Below are 16,245 nucleotides of genomic sequence, written 5' to 3'. Positions count from 1 at the left end.
ATTTTATGTATAAGCTGGACTATGCTGTGCTCTTTTGGGCTTGTAGTATTCTTTTGAAACCCGGCCCTCCACATCAAAGAGGCAAGCTGTGTAATCTGCTTCCCCTGAAAGTGTAGAGCAAAAGAACTGTCATAAATACAGTCTGAATAAAACTAGCGGAGGGATTTGTTGGCTGTTGTTAGAATCATGATGGGCCAGAAATTAGCCCCCGCTTACTAGTGAGTTACTAGATTTTAATTGTCCTACGCTATCTGGGAAGCAGGTGTGTGTCAGGGCACTTTCCCAGGCAATAAAGCTACCCCTCTCTGATTCTTTCTGAGGGTCCCCTTTGTAAAATGCTGCATCCTCCAGAACAATCCGGGTGCTTGGTATTCCCAAAGGGACCCAAAGGGATGAAGTTCAATCCGCGTGCCAGCAGGAGTTATGTCTCCAGCTGTGCTTCTGTGCATGGAGAAACTTCCTCGGTTTCTTTGCTTGGCAGACCTGCTGCGTCTTCCATTCTCCTCGTCTCCCTTTCGATTCAGTGTTTCAGTGGTGATTAGGTATGGAGCAAATCTTTCTCAGGCTTGTGTTTCCCCAAAGGCAGTAGAGATCCTAAAGCTCTTTAGGCTTGGGTAAGTGAACAGCACTTGTGGCTTCCCATCCTCGGGCCTGTGGACAGAGGAGACATAGGACGTTCACCATTGCGTGCCTATGGGACAACCTATGGTTGGATTTCTATGCTTCCACGTGAGAGCAGTTTGGTGCTCCAGCCAGTGTTTGGGAGGTTAGCAGAACATGCTAGGAGGTGGTATTGACGTGCAGAAAACAGACTCCACAATCAGTGAGATTGTAAAGTAGGTATGTTCATTCAGCGCTGGGCAGCACAGGGGGTAGTGCCACCAAAGTCGTGTGCGCCCGACTCGGCAGTTTGTCTCAAGTTTATACAGTCAAGTGTTACATATTCACAATATGCCTATACATATGCATGACCTATCCCCGCTTCTTATTAAAATTAGCTCCGAGAGGTCATTGCCATAGTCTCCTCTCAACTGCGCTTGCGCAGTGCCTCTTTATGGTGGTCGTCTGGTGGTCGCAGAGATGAAGATAGATGACTCCTCTTCGTCACGGCTAGTAACCTTTTTTCTTGCGCAGGCTCAGTGATTTCTTGGTATTCACCCAAGCCGCAAGACCAGTCTTAGCTGGCTCTTGGGGCCTGCTCCTGCTTCTTATCAGGACCTGTCTCTACCTCATTGGCTGGTCCTTGGGACCAGCTCTTCTTATCAAAGACTGTCTTTGCCTCAGCTAATTTCAACAATGTAAGCGCTAAACATCATCTCTCATCCCCCTTTATTATGTCTACTGAGATTCTTTTGACTCCCCTTGTCTCAGTCCCCCCTTTTCTAGAAAATAGTAAATTCTTTTACTATATCTAATCCTAGTACTTCTAATACATTGTTTCCCTATCTAGCATCCTCTCAAAGTATTTGTTGGTCTCGAGATTTCGTCGTAACTGATTCTTTTTCCATTCACTGTAAGAGTCTCCCCAAATATTTTCAGTAATATTTAAGCAACGGCCAGTAATTAAGACCTCTTTAGGGTCAGGGACCTCCAGATCAAAGCTGGGTCCCCGCTGGGTATTTCCCTTTCCATAAAGGCATAATCCATTCCTGTCTGGCCCGTCCTTAATAAGACATGTCCAATTTGTGGTTGGGACTCCTAAAAAGGGGAGTTCCATGTTCCCCTGAGGAAGGGGATTACATACCCAACAATCTGATAAATTTAGTACTTTCGAGATACTCTCTGTCATATTTAAATAAGTATTTCGATCCCAAGCCTGCCCCTTAGGCAAGGTCCAACTCAGGAGCATGACAATCAATGTCTTGCAAATTTGAGCCTCAAAGGTCCCTTTTCTTGTGAAGTCCATTGTCCTTTGGGTGCCTTCTTCACCCTAGTGTGATGGATCCAGGCGCCCTGTTCCTTGATCCTAATCGCGGTGAAGGAGGTAAGTAATACTTGAAATGGTGCTTCCCACTGCGGCTCCAGAGTTTTTTCTGTAACAGACTTCATATACACATAATCTCCTGGTTGTATATTATGTACAGGCCCATCCAAACCTCTCCCTCGAGTCCCTCCCACATGCTTCCTGATTTTATTGAGTTGTTTACCTAATGCTACCATGTAAGAAGTCATAATTTCATCCCCCGCTTGTACAGACACCCCTCTCTGTATCCCATAGGGTTGTCCGTACAGAATTTCAAAGGGGCTCAGTCCTTCCCTCACCCTTGGTCTTGTTCGTATACGCAGAAGGGCTAAAGGGAGAGACTGAGGCCATGTCAAATTTGCTTCTTGTCCTAATTTCACAATTTGCTGTTTGATTAAGTGGTTCATTTTTTCCACTTGACCACTCGACTGGGGGTGATATGGAGTATGAAGCTGCCAATCTATACCCAAATAGCGGCTAATTTGTTGTACTATTTTTGAGACAAAATGTGGTCCTCTGTCAGAGGATATGGTTGCTGGAACCCCAAAACGTGGTATTATCTCTTGCACCAGTATTTTAGTTACCTCCCGAGCTTTAGCCGTTCTTGTTGGGAATGCTTCTGGCCAACCTGAAAAGGTATCCGTTAATACCAATAAATATTGATACCCCCCTTTTCTTGGAAGTTCTGTAAAATCAATTTGCCATTGTTGTCCAGGCCCATTGCCTTTTCCAATCTGGCCCATTTCCAGCTTTGGGGTATTTTTAGGATTAGTCTGGAGGCAAAGGTCACACTGTTGAGTCACCTGTCTCACCGTGGGGTATAAATTTCTAGCCACAATTTCTCTTATCAAATGATTATACAGAGCCTCTGTTCCCCAACGTCTTTTCCTATGTTCCTCCCGTATCAAATGCCATAATAAGCAAGAGGGAACGATTAGCTTTACTTGTGGGGTATGAGCCCACCCCTCTTCATTATATGACCCTTCTAAATCTGTAATGAGCTTCTGATCTTCCTTGGTGTATTCTGGCTTACCTTCTAGGGAAATCTGCCTATCAGGAATTAAGGCCCCTTCTGTTTTTACCTTTGTTTTGGCCACTTGTTCTGCCTCCCTGTCCGCCAGCTCATTCCCTCTTTCCAAATCTGAGCTCACTTTCTGGTGTGCCTTAATATGCATAATTGCTACTTTCTTAGGGAGCTGGACAGCTTCCAGTAACTTCAGAATTTCTTCTGCGTGTTTGATATTTTTCCCTTGAGAACTCAATAGTCCTCTCTCCTTCCAAACTGCTCCATGTGCGTGTACAACTCCAAAGGCATATTTTGAGTCTGTATAAATGTTCACAACTTTGCCTTGGGCCAATTCCAGGGCGCTGGTTAGAGCAATTATTTCTGCCTTCTGTACAGAGGTGTTCATAGGCAAAGCCCCTGATTCTATTACCTCTTGGCTGGTGGTGACGGCGTATCCCACATGTCGATTACCATTTAGGACGTAACTGCTTCCGTCTGTGAACCAAGTTTCCCCGTTTTCCATGGGGCTGTCTTTCAGGTCTGGGCGGCTTGCGTATGTTGCTTCGATGGTTTCCAAACAGTCATGATGTACCGGTTCTCCTGTGTTCCCGCTGAGAAAAGAAGCTGGGTTGACAATGTTAGTGACTACAATCTCCACATCATCCTGCTCTACCAATATAGCTGGATATCTCAGGAATCTTTGCGGAGAGAGCCAGTGTCCACCTTTCGCTTCCAGTACTGCTGATACTGTGTGAGACACCAAAACAGTCATTTTCTGGCCCAGAGTAAACTTTCGGGCTTCCTGTATATTCAATATCACAGCCACAACCGCCCGCAGGCATCCAGGCCAACCTTTTGCAGTCGTGTCTAACTGCTTAGAAAGGTAGGCAACTGCCCGTCGATACGGACCCAGGTTTTGTGCTAATATTCCCAGGGCAATGCCCTGCTTCTCGTGGGAGTAAAGAAGAAACGGCTTACTCACATCTGGGAGTCCTAAGGCCGGGGCCGACATCAAAGCCTTTTTCAGTAGCTCAAAGGCTCGTTCGGTCTCCTTGTCCCACTCAAGGTGTTTCTGCTCAGTGGCTGTCAATGCATACAGTGGTTTAACAAGCAATCCATAATTATAGATCCACAATCGGCACCACCCCATCATTCCAAGAAAAGTCCGTAACTCTTTTACTGTCTGAGGTCTCCGAGTTTGGCATATTGCCTCTTTACGGGCCTGTCCCAAAGTTCTTTGTCCCGCACTAATTTCATAGCCCAAATAATTCACTTTGCGTTGCATTACCTGTGCCTTTTTCTTGGATACCTGGTACCCCTGGAGTCCCAGGAAATTCAACAGACTCACTGTCCATGTCATACAGTCTTTCTCTGTTTTGGTGGCGATCAGGATATCATCCACATACTGCAACAGCTTCCCTTCCTCAGACGGGGCTTCCCAGGATTCTAAGTCTTTTGCAAGCTGATTGCCAAAAATGGTAGGACTATTCTTAAATCCTTGTGGCAACACTGTCCAAGTGAGCTGGGTCTTTCGACCACTCTTGGGGTTTTCCCATTCAAATGCAAATAATTTTTGGCTGGCTTCATGGAGAGGGAGGCAAAAGAAAGCATCCTTCAAATCTAAAACAGTAAACTAAGTCAATTCAGATGTTAATACAGTCAACAGGGTATATGGGTTCACCACTACCGGGTAAAGATCTTCAGTTATCTTATTCACCGCCTGTAAGTCTTGGACCACCCGCTATGACCCATCGGGCTTCCGAACAGGTAATATAGGGGTATTGAATTCAGACTCACACTCTTTTAATAATCCCAACTGCAAAAATTTTTCTATCACCACCCAGATTCCTTCTCTGTCTTCCTTCTGTAGGGGATATTGTTTAATTCTTACTGGCTTTTGGCCTTCCTTGATCCTAACTTCAACAGGTGGAGCACTTTTCGCTCTTCCAGGTGCATCGGTAGCCCATACCCCCAGGTACACTTGGTTTAAGGTGTCCTCGTTAATGCTTCCTTCTAGGGGGAGACTGGTTAAGGTTAGGCTCAATATTTGAATATATTGCTGATCTTTTACCTCCAGAGTAATTTCTCCCTTTTTGAATACAATTTTTGCTCCCAATTGTTCCAACAAGTCCCTTCCCAAAAGTGCCTTTGGGGAGTTGGGCATATATAAAAATTTATGAATGCCCCACTGTTTTCCTAATTTATATTCTAAAGGTTTACAAAAATATGCCTTTTCACTTTGGCCAGTCGCTCCTTTCACCATGACATAATTATCTCCCAGGGGCATCAAAGCTTGATTCAGAACCGAGTATGTTGCTCCTATATCTACCAAAAATTCTACCTCTTGCTGTGTTTTCCCTAGCTTAATTATAACCAGTGGATCCGCTAGGGTAGATTCCCCAGGTTCCCGTCAATCTCCCTTCACATGGGCTACCGTTCCTCCTGTTTGAGCCCTCTGATCCTCCGTCTTCCTTGGGCATTCCTTTTTCCAATGACCGAATTTCTTACACAAAGCGCATTGATCCTTGCCCAGTCGGGGCAAGTCTCGTCTAGGCCCTCTTCCTCTTTCTTCCTGGATAACAGCCATTAATTTCCTTTGCCCTTGACTATATCCTTCCTCTCTGTCACTAAATACTCTCCATGCTTCATCCAACAATATTTCTAAATTCCTACTCTCTGTAGGCCATAATTTCTGAAGTTTGCGCCTTATATCCCCTGTAGATTGCCCCCCAAACAGGGAGACTAATTGTTGTATTCCTACCTCTGACCCAGGATCCAGCGGTGTGCTGCGGTGCATTACATCCCTCAATCGATCCAGGAATTCAGATGGAGACTCGGAAGGACTCTGTTTAATTGCATATAAAGCTGACCAGTTTATAGTTTTGGGGATTGCTCTCTCTGTTCCTTTTGTAATCCACTCCTGATACCCCTGCAATCTTTCCATATATGCAGATCTATTAACATCCCACTTTGGGTCTTGGAGAAGGAAATATTCCTTAATGTCCCCTCCTGTAATCTTATAATGATCTTCAGCACTGTTCCCTGCTGTTTTTAAAATTAGCTGTTTCTCCGTCTCAGTCATATATTCCAATAATAGCTGTATATCCTTCCAATCAGGGTTATGCTGTTTTACAATAAATTGGAAATGCTTAGTTACACCTATCGGATCTCTCCTATAATGTTTTGCAACCTTTTTCCATTCCCCTAGGTCAGCAGTAGAAAAGGGTACTTTGATTAACATCGTCCCACCATCTGGCCCCACCGCCTCTCGGAGAGGTACTTGTAAAGCTGTTGAGGTAGTTTTCTTCCTAGTACGGGAAGATACAGGGCTGTCCGGGGGGGTCGGAGTTCTATCCGAGTCTGCATCCTGTTCCTGTGGTCGAGGGGGAGGCTTAAACAAATCAGTTAGATCTTGTTCTGGTGCCTGATGGATTTTATTTGTCTTTGTACATCTTTGTCCAATACTACATGCCGAACAACATCGCCTCAGTTTACCTCTACGCTCCTTGTTGTTCTCTCGCTCAAGTGCAAGCACCATGGGGTCCTGTGGGGGTACCATTCCACAGTCCCTTTGCCACTCCGGGTGGTTTTGGAGGGTGAGAAACATGTCTGCGTATGAAACCTCATCCCATTTTCCTTCTCTCCTTAAAAACAGCATTAGTTGTAATAGAGTATTATAATCTGTTGACCCATTAAGTGGCCACTTAGCATCACCTTCTAACTTATACAACGGCCACCATTGATTGCAATATTTAATAAGGTTCTTTTTACTTTCCGTACCTCCGGTCCCAACAATATCTTTCCAGTGGGCAATTACACAACCCAGAGGACTCTTCCTCAATACTCCTCCTTGATTGTTTCCCATTTTAATACTCTTCCTAATGATTCTTAAGTTTGATTGTGGCTTCTCCTTTTAATAAGCTTCTATGCAAATCGTTCCTTACACTTCTTTATAGTCTTCCCCCAGTTTCCCTCCCACATGTCCCAAATTTCTGGAATTAAATTTTCCTTTACACACCAATCTCACTATTTTGGATTCTTAGTGAACTCTTTCCCAATCATAAAAGTGTGGAATTTGGGGAAAACACTCAAGGCAGTCTGTTTTCCGTCTGCTACAGTACCACCTTCTCCCACAAGAGTTACACTTCAACAAAACCCAAGCCGGATGCTAATTACTATATAGTGCAGTTACAAGCCCACATACAAAGCAGGGAATCACCCCTATTAATACGTAAAGACATTCACACATTAACAAACATACATACACCTATAAATTTCAACATATCATTTCCACACACCCACACAAAATCTTTAACCTAAATTTCCAAACATTCACATCATACAATCATCGCTCCGGTTGACAACCTTTCAGCAGCTGCAAAAATAAACCAAGCGCAATTGCGAGGGGGTCCTCTTACCCCATAAACTAAGCGCAATTGCGAGGGGGTGCGCCTGCCCTTCTCCTGCCTCTTATATACCAGTCATCGACAGGTCCGTCCTGGCTCCCGACACTGGATGCAGCGGTCACCCCGGATTTGCTCGATCTACCCCCAAGATCGCTAGCGGCCGCTCTATCGGTCAGCAAATCCCCCCTTGTTACCGTCCAGGGTACCCTCCTCCCATACGGGGACTACGCTGCACACCAGACGTCTCTGCGCGATTTACCAGCTGCCCCGGCCCGTACAATTTACAGGCTCCCTCTGAGACACATACCGTTTGGTCCGCGGCTTCAGGAGGTTGTTGTCTGCTCCCGCGGTGAGCGGCTGGCAGCGGAGGCTCCTCCGAGGAAAGCGCTCGGGGCGCGCCGAGGGGCGTCCGCTCCGCAGTCGGTCCCGCAGCCGAGCAGAGAGTCTCCTGGCTGGCTCGCCAAACTGACGTGCGGAAAACAGACTCCACAGTCGGTGAGATTGTAAAGTAGGTATGTTCATTCAGCGCTGGGCAGCGCGGGGGGTAGTCCCACCAAAGTCGTGCGCGCCTGACTCGGCAACTTACTTCAAATTTAAACAGTCAAGTGTTACATATACATAGAGTTTTGCAATGCGCCTATACATAGGCATGATCTATCCCCGCTTCCTATTAAAATTAGTTCCAAGAAGTCACAAGGCCGGTCTTGGCTGCTTCTTGGGGTCGACTGCTGCTTCTTATCAGGGCCTATCTCCTGCCCCAGCCAGCCTCAACAATGCAAACGTTAAGCATCACTTCTCATCCCCTTGGGCCATGTCTACCTCTATTGAAATTTCTTTAACTTCATTATAAGCTAGATAATTATTAAACAGTTCTTATCTACATCCATATATCTACTGTTGAAAATATTTTGATAAAGAAATTAAAATCTAATTATATAAGAGAGTTTGGTTTGATTAAGAATTAGAAAATTGTGAAGCATAGGTAGGGGAGTGTTAAGTTTGAAATGTAGTCATAGGAACTTAGGAACTTTAGAAAATGTACTATGTGTGACTATAAGAATTCAAGTATTGTCTAAAATCAGTTAACCACAGAAACTTTGGCAAAGATTTGTTGGTTTGTAGTGTTTTGTTTTAGGAAACTAGGGAAACCGTTATGGACGCCAGTTTGCTGCCTGGAAACCCCTTACCCTTCCCACCTCGATCTAATTATCGAGGATTCCAATCAGTAGAGTTAAGTGAGATTAACCAACGATTGTTTTAACATAAGACTATTAATAAGATGGTGTGACTGAAGGACCAATTATTAGAAAGGTTAAATTTAAGAATAGACATAGTATGCATTTTTATGTAAACTAATATAGATGATGGTGAGAATCGTACTGCGCAGAATCACCGAAGAGAGGTCAAGAAGCGGACAAGTGAGGAAGACTATGGAAGACCACCAGAGACCAGAGACCTTCACTGCGCTTGCGTAAAGGACATTTACATATGTTAATAGTTTCCCGGAAAACTAATGATTATGTATAACATTTCTCAGAAATGTAGTGAATATGTATAACAGGTGTGCATTTAACCTGCATAGTTAAACCAGACAGATGCACACGATAGGTGGAGCGATCCCCCGTGTGCCCAGCGCTGCAAGAAAGGAGTGCCTGCTTCTTAACTTCTCATTGCTGTTAAGGAGTTTTATTCCGGATTTCGGCAACAGTTTTGGCGACCCAGATGGGACCTTGCGAGTGAGACTGGACGAGATCGAGTGGTGATCGAACTCCAGCCGGCACCGAGGGATTCTCGGGGGGGAACCATCGCTCTCGACTCACAAAGCTCCTCGCAACGTTCCCTGGAGAAAGGGTAAGGCACTTCTTCTTTGAAATTTGTTTGGATAGCCTGCCCGTAAGGCGCGGCAAAAGCTTCGCAGGGTTGGGGCTCAGAGGGTACCCGTTTGTGTAGAAGCCTAGGCGTCTGCCCGTAAGTCATAAGCGAAAGCTATTGCTGGGTTGGACATTTGTGTATTTGGGACAATTGTCATTTGCATTTGTTTGGTGTTTGGTATTTGATACTTGATACTTGATATTTGGCATTTGATATTTGGTTATTAATATTTGGAACTTTGATATTTGATATTTGGTGCATTTGGTATTTGATATATAAGTATAATGGCATTAGCCAAATTATTTAAGAGTAAGAGTATGGGAAATATAACCACTGATGAAAAGATACCAAAAACATCACCATTGGGATGTTTATTGGCACACTGGAGTGAATTACATGATGATTTACGTAAAAGTCAAATGGTTGAATATTGTAATCATTGGTGGCCTTTGTATGTTTTGGAAGATCAGGAAAAATGACCAACAAGTGGAACTTTAAGTTATAATCCTATATTATAGTTAATGTTATTTTGTAGGAGAGAGGGTAAATGGAGTGAATTGCCATATGTGGATCTGTTCTTTTATTTGAGGCAGAGAACGGATTGGCAAAAAGAATGCAAGTTAATTAGTCGAGACAATTTGGTGATGACATTAACTTCAGAAAATAAGAAAGCTAAGAGTTGTTGTTCAGCTTGTGATATTGGAAGGAGGTGCATTAGATGTACGGTACCAAAAGAAGATGAAATGGAACTAGAATTAGAAATAGCCCCACCAAGGGAGGAGCAGGATCTCTCTCCCTCACATTCACGGGAGAGGAGTATTGAGTCAGGGAGAATAATTTATTGGATAGTACTGAAAAACAGATGGTAATAAAAACTGGAAAAGCACAAGCAGAGGCAGCACTTATGAATGAAAGGCTCTCTGGAACTTTGGAACAGAGTTTTCCTTCGGGAGATCCCCAGTGGGATCCAAATGACCCTGTACACAGGAGAAGGTTAACTCGATATCAAAAATAGGTATTGTATGGAGTAAAGCATGCAATGCCGAAAGCTTTGAATTGGTCTAAATTATATGAGATAAAGCAAGATAAAAATGAATCTCCCTCTGTGTTTTTGGAAAAATTGAAGGAAACTGCTAGAAAATATACTGATTTGAAATTGGAAACAGAGGCAGAACAACAACAATTGGCTTCGATTTTTTATGGGGCAGTCAGCACCTGATATAAGGCAAAAACTCCAAAAATTGGAGGGAGAGGATTCAAGAAATTTAAATAAAATGTTAGAAACAGCATGGAAAGTCTATAATAATCGAGAGAAGGAAGAAAAGCAAAGCGAAGAAAAGAAAAAAAAAGATCAGAGACAGTAGATTAATAGCTGTCTTAACAGGGAATGCAGCAAGAGGAAGAGGATGAGCTCGGGGAAGAGGAGGTTTTAGAAACTTTGGTAACCGGGAACCTAATGCACCTCTAGGAATGAATCAGTGTGCATATTGTAAGGAGGATGGCCATTGGAAAAAGGATTGCCCTAAATTGCAAACAAGTCAGCAAGAGGCTGCAAAAATGATGACTTTAAATGAATGAAGGGGGCCGGAGGGGAACCCAGCTGAACCTCTGGTTACAATTAAGCTGGGAAATGATAAAGTTGAATTTTTAGTTGATACGGGAGCAGTATATTCTGTTTTGAATACTTATAAAGGGAAATTGGGAAATAAAATAGCTTAACATAATTGGAGCGACTGGGAAACAGGAAAATAGACCATTCTTTCAACCCCTTGATTTAAAATTTGGAAATAAGGCAATTATTACACATGAACTTTTGTATGTGCCAGGATGTCCAATACCCTTGTTGGGTCGAGATTTGTTACCCAAATTAAATGCACAGATAGCTTTTGCGGGAGGAGAAATTCTTTTAAAAATACTAGAATCAAAGACAGGAGAAATATTGATGATACAGGAGAAGGTTAAGATTCAGGAGATGCCACAAGAAATTGATGATGCTGTGAACCCTACAGTTTGGAACACAGAGATACTTGGAGAATCTAAAATGACACAGCCTGTAAAGGTAGAACTGAAGAAAAATTGTGAAGCCAGTGAGATTAAAGCAGTATCCAGTTAAACCTGAGGCTAGATTGGGAATCAAGAAATTAATTGATAAATTTTTGGAATATGGAATTTGAGAGGAGTGTGAATCTGAATATAATACTCCAATTTTACCAGTGAAAAAGCCATCAGGAGAATATAGATTAGTACAGGATCTGAGGGCGATAAATCAGATAGTGAAAGATATACATCCTGTAGTGGCCAATCCATATACACTTTTAACAGCTCTAGGGGAGAATCACCAGTGGTTTACAGTGCTTGCTTTGAAGGATGCTTTCTTTTGTATACCCATGGAAGAAGGAAGTTGAAAATTATTTGCTTTCGAGTGAGAAAAGCCAAAAAGAGGATGAAAAACACAATTGACATGGACAAGATTGCCGCAAGGATTCAAGAACAGTCCAACAATTTTTGGGAGCCAATTAGCAAAAGAACTTGAGATGTGGAAACGAGATGGTCCCAAACCTGGACATTTGCTCCTACAGTATGTAGACGATATATTGATAGTGACAGAAGAGAGATCAGCGTGTATAAAGGTAACAATTGATCTTTTAAACTTTTGGGGGCTAAGCGGATACAAAGTCTCTAGAACTAAGACCCAGCTAGCAAAACAGACTGTGATATATCTGGGTTTTGAAATCTCACAAGGGCAAAGACAGTTGGGAACAGACCGCAAAGAAGCAATTTGTAGTATCCCGGAGCCGAGAAATACCCACGAATTGAGAACCTTTTTAGGAATGACTGGGTGGTGTCGGCTATGGATAATGAACTATGGTCTGTTGGCTAAACCATTATATGAAGCTCTTAAAGGTCCACCATTTGAATGAGGTCCAGATCAGCAGAGAGCTTTCAAGAATCTAAAACAGGCCCTGATGACAGCACCAGCCCTGGGACTTCCGCATCTGACTAAAGACTTCCAGTTATTTGTACATGAGAAACAACACATTGCACTGGGAGTGCTGACTCAGAAGATGGGAAGTTGGAAGCGACCGGTTGGATATTTTTCCAAACAATTGGACTTTGTAAGGGCTGGCCTGCTTGTTTGAGAGCAGTAGCAGCCACTGTGATGATAATACAGGAGGCTCGAAAATTGACTTTGAGAAGAATGATGGTGGTATATGTGCCACATATGGTGATATCAGTGCTGGAGCAAAAGGGGGCCATTGCCTATCCCCGAGCAGAATGATGAAATATCAGGTAATTTTAATGGAACAAGATAATGTGATTTTGAAAACCACTAACTTAACTAATCCTGTAGTTTTTCTGAGTTCTATACAGGAAGAAGGACAACTGGAACATGATTGCCCGACTACCATTGAGTATGTATATTCCAGTCGAGAGGATCTGAAGGATGTACCTATGGACAATCCGGACTGGGAATTGTACACAGATGGTAGCAGTTTCGTCGAAAATGGAATCCGCTATGCAGGCTATGCGGTGACAACTGAAAAATCAGTTAGAGAAGCCAATGCTTTGCCAAGCACAACTTCAGCTCAGAAGGCGGAATTAGTGGCTTTGACAAGGGCTCTAGAATTGAGTGAAGAAAAGAAAGTGAATATCTGGACTGATTCGAAATATGCATTTGGTGTGGTCCATGTCCATGGGATTTTATGGAAGGAGAGAGGATTATTATCCTCTCAGGGGTCCAACATTAAATATAAAGAGGAGATTTTGCATTTATTACAAGCAGTTCGGAAACCAACTGCAGTAGCAATCATGCACTGTAAAGCACATCAATCAGGGAATACAAAAGAGATTGTAGGGAACAGATTAGCAGATAAATCAGCTAGGGAAGCAGCCAAAAGGAATGCCTTACAAATGGCATTAATTCCTACAAAAATTATTGCATTACCAAAGGAAAAACCTAAGTATTCAGAGGAGGGTGAGAAATTGGGGAGATTATTAAATGCAAGGAAGATCTGAAAGGATGGTGGGTGACATCAAAGGTCAAGTAGTAATCCCACCATTTGTAATGAGGGAAACAGTACAGACAAAACATAAGGAATGTCATTGGGGGGCAGAAGCATTAGTAACTCTTTTGAAAAGGCAAGTGGTATCAATAAAAATGCTAGAAATAGCTAAAATGACAACTGCGAAATGTGAGATATGTTTAAAAAAAAAAAACAAAAAAACAACAAACCAATCCAGTTGTAAAGAAGAAGGTTCAAATGGGAATATTGAAATCAGGAATGGAACCAGGGGATTATTGGCAAATAGATTTTTCAGAGTTACCTCGACAAAATGGGTATCGATACATTCTGGTGGGGGTTGATACTTTTACAGGATGGCCAGAAGCCTTTCCCTGTCGCACCAATCAAGCAAAGGAGGTCATTAAATGGTTATTACAAGAAATTATCCCGACATTTGGAGTACCAATTGGAATCTCTTCTGATAGAGGTTCCCATTTTGTTGCAGAAGTGGTCCAGGGTGTTAGTAGAATTTTGAGAATTACATGGGACTTACATACACCTTGGAGACCACAATCTAGTGGGAAGGTGGAAAGAATGAATCAAACATTAAAAAGACAAATTAGTAAAATATGTCAGGAAACTAATTTGAAATGGCCTCAGGCACTCCCACTGGCCCTTAATACTAGTTAAAATGAATATGGAGTATATGGTCATCTGTTTGGCTGGAGTAACTTCTAGGAAGGCCATGTTGGGGAGATAATAGTAACGATAGAAACAACACCACCAACAATAATAATACATTTTAATTATTATTCATGTAATACATAAAAATTACAAGAAGATTTACAAATACTTCTCTTTCTTTTGCTATCTTCATGGGTTATTTTGGAGGGAGTTGTCCTATATTGCCGGCATAAGCAAACTGAATATTAAGGGCCTCTGAATACTTAGGTTTTTCCTTTGGTAATGCAATCAGCTGAAGCATGATTTTCCTGAGGCTGTGGACATCCTGAGGTGTGCCTGTGTCTTCCTAATGAGCACTTCTGGTGCCAGCTTTAGGACCTGCAGGTGACACCTGCAAGTCCTTGTCTTAGGTACTTAAGTGTTGATTTTGTGGGCATGGGGCCCTGAAAATCAGGTTCGGACCCTCAAAATTTGAGTTTAGAGACAAGGTTGTGGACCCCGAAATGAGGCTCTGGAGCTTCTAAATAAAGCTTTGGACCACCAAAATGAGGATTTCTTAACAAAAATAAGAGTTGGGACCCTAAAATGAGTATTTGGACACTCAAAATGAGGCTTTGGGACTGAAAAATGTGTGTTCGGGCCTTATAAACGAAGCTTTGAACTCTACAAAGTGGCTTTCAGTCCTAAAAATGAAGGTTTGAAACCTAAAAATGAGGCATACTACCCTAAAAGAGAGATTAAAACCCTAAAAATGAGTCCCTGGGCCCAAAAAGCGAGGCTTTGGACCATAAGAAGGAGGTTTTCAACCCTGGAATCGAAGTTTTGGACTCTAAAACTGAGGCTTTGGGCCCTAAAAGAGGGGTTTGGAGCCTAAAAATGAGGGCTTGGAAACTCAGGATGCAGCTTGGACCCTCAAAGCAACGGGCTGGATCATACAAATGAGGCCTTGGAGCTTGAAAAGGCGGCTTTGGAAACTAAGAAGGAGACTTTGCCAACTGCAGCAGAGCCTTCAGACCACCAAAATGAGGCTTTGGAAGCCAAATCTAAGACTTCCGTGGATCCTTAACGTGGTGACCCCCAAGCCTGGGACCTCCCAAACCCGGGCCTTCCAAACCCCAGCGACCCCCAACCAAGGAACCCCCAAAACCAGGATGCCCAAACATGGGAGCCCCCAAATCTGGCAACCCCCCCAACCCTGCAACTCCCCCAACCCAGCATCCCCAAACACTGGGGACCCCCAAACCCCAGGCACTCCCCCAAGCTTGAGACCCCCAAACCTGGGACCCCCAGACCCCTGGAGCCCCCAGATCCCAGAGCCCCCAAGCCCTGGGGATCCCTCAACCCTGGAAACCCCCAAATCTGGGACCCTCAAACCCTGGGGACCCCAAACCTGGGATCCCTGTGAGGGACTGAAAAAGTTAACGTCTCAAACATTGTGGTGGGGCAAGTTCTGCGGGGACATAACAAGGAACTCTGCCCAGCAAGGAACCACAGGTGAAAAGCAGCCCATCAGCACCCCAACAGGAGGGGGAGGAGAGGGCATGCTGGAGGGTGCACAGCTCCCTGTTCTGATACGCTGCTCTTGATGTGCTGAGCAGGGCAGCTCACCATGCATGGCAAAAGGTCACATCTGCAGGCAAGGGGAAGTTACTCCCCAAACAACCCCCAAGCCCACAGACCTGTTTCCCAAAGGCTACCTAATTAGTGTAAGGAGTTTGAGTGCCCGCCCAAAGGAGGGGCAAGGATGACAAAAGGACACACAAACTGAAGCCCCAGGTGTGCAAGCCCACTGCAACGGGACCCCTCAGCTGACTGGACCCCTCGGCTGACTGAACCAATGCTGGACCCAGGACTGGTGAAATCTTCTTCTCTCTCCCTCTCCCGCCCCCTCTCCTTTTCCATAATGCCTACATCTTATCCCTTTAGGCATAAACGGTTGACCAGGTCTGGGACTAAGAGTGCATCCAGCCGCCCCTAGGCTCCTCTCTGAGAAGGAGCCTAGAAAGCAAGGGGGTCTGCTCTGAACCTCGTGACTCAACAGGAGGGCTCTCCTCATTGTCTTCCCCGAACTGATTCCCAAATGAGCAAGGCCTGTAGTGTATGTTTGGTGATGTACGGTTATCACATGTTAGTTTACCAACATAGTTTCATGCCAATTTTTGTTGGGAGCATGCGAATTCTTGCGGTGAGCATGCCAATTCTTGTTGTGAGCGAATAAAAGTTGAGTTTTGTGAGTTAAAGGATTCCTGGTGTTGTTTCACCTTAATCCTGACCTGGGAATCGGCAAACCTGAGTCATTGTCCTGAGAAA

The sequence above is a fragment of the Harpia harpyja genome, chromosome Z (genome assembly GCF_026419915.1).
Source record: "Harpia harpyja isolate bHarHar1 chromosome Z, bHarHar1 primary haplotype, whole genome shotgun sequence".
Lineage (NCBI taxonomy): Eukaryota > Metazoa > Chordata > Aves > Accipitriformes > Accipitridae > Harpia > Harpia harpyja.
Note: the sequence above shows the minus strand (reverse complement) of the source record.